This window comes from Pundamilia nyererei, unplaced genomic scaffold, assembly GCF_000239375.1.
Source record: "Pundamilia nyererei isolate P.nyererei 1_Seehausen unplaced genomic scaffold, PunNye1.0 scaffold00319, whole genome shotgun sequence".
NCBI classification, from domain to species: domain Eukaryota; kingdom Metazoa; phylum Chordata; class Actinopteri; order Cichliformes; family Cichlidae; genus Pundamilia; species Pundamilia nyererei.
This window is the reverse complement of record NW_005187720.1, coordinates 171800-173018: the sequence shown is the minus strand read 5'-3', so window position 1 is coordinate 173018 and position 1219 is coordinate 171800.

The window sequence follows — 1219 nt, the reverse complement described above, 5'->3', positions numbered from 1 at the left end:
CCATTGTTTTACTAAGTGTTTTATTCTATTGTAAAGTGTCCTTGGGTGACTTGAAAGGCGCTCATAAATAAAATTTATTAATATTATTATTATTTATCCCCGTCCCTCTTCCCCGCTGTTTTTCTTTCCCTCTTTCTTTTCCCCAGTCAAGTCTGTCCCGTATTTAGCAAGTGAAAATAAAATAAAATAAACAATAAAAGGTGAATCAAATAGACCATTCTGCTTTTTCACAGCAGATTCTTTTAAGAAAACACCAGATTCAAATTTAAAAAGTTCCCAAATTAGTTTTCTTCTTTTTTTCCTTTTAATCAACTTTGTGATTTCTATTTAAACTTCCAGGACGCTGTGTGAGAGCGGTCACGAGAGGAGGGTTTGAGGATCAGATCAGTGGCTTTATGGTCCATGTGGGTAACATCTTAGCCTCAACAAAATTCATATCTAGACTGAGAGATTAGCCAGAAGAAGATTGGAGGTTATGATGCAAAGAAGTGGGTGGGATCAGAGAACGCCATACAAACAACCTGCCGCCATCTTGGACTGGGGCCTCGGCTGGGCTTTCCCCAGTTTTCTGTTTACAGCTGTCGCCTGGCACTGTCACGAGCTCCGTCTGATGAGCCCAGGTGTAAGTCTTGGTGGACGGTGTCCACAGGTAGCGTCTAAGCATAGCACGCACACACACCGCAGGTGTGTCTCACCTGTGTGATGGTCAGCTGATTCAGTGATTACAGGTGGAGGCATCTGAGGGCTCCAGCACAGCTAATCTGTGCAACGGACTGACTCTCCTGCTCCTCTCGATTCAGATGAGGTGCTGCTCTTTTCCCGTTTTCATGGTGAATCCTTGCATCAGCGCTCCGGTGATGATGTCGTTCTCAAGATGATACTTGAAGCTGATCAAACCAACCAATCAGCTTTTGGGAATAAAGGGTGCATTCCTATTGTCCATTTTGTTGTGGAAGGTTCCTCACTGGGAGGCGTGACCCGTACGTATCTGCATGCTGGTAACAATCAGAGCTCTTCCAAATCTCCAAACACCAAGGAAAGGAGCTTCAATGCTTCCTTTATTGCTTCCTTTACAGGGAGTGCAGAATTATTAGGCAAGTTGTATTTCTGAGGAATAATGTTATTATTGAACAACAACCATGTTCTCAATGAACCCAAAAAACTCATTAATATCAAAGCTGAATGTTTTTGGAAGTAGTTTTTAGTTTGTTTGTAGTTT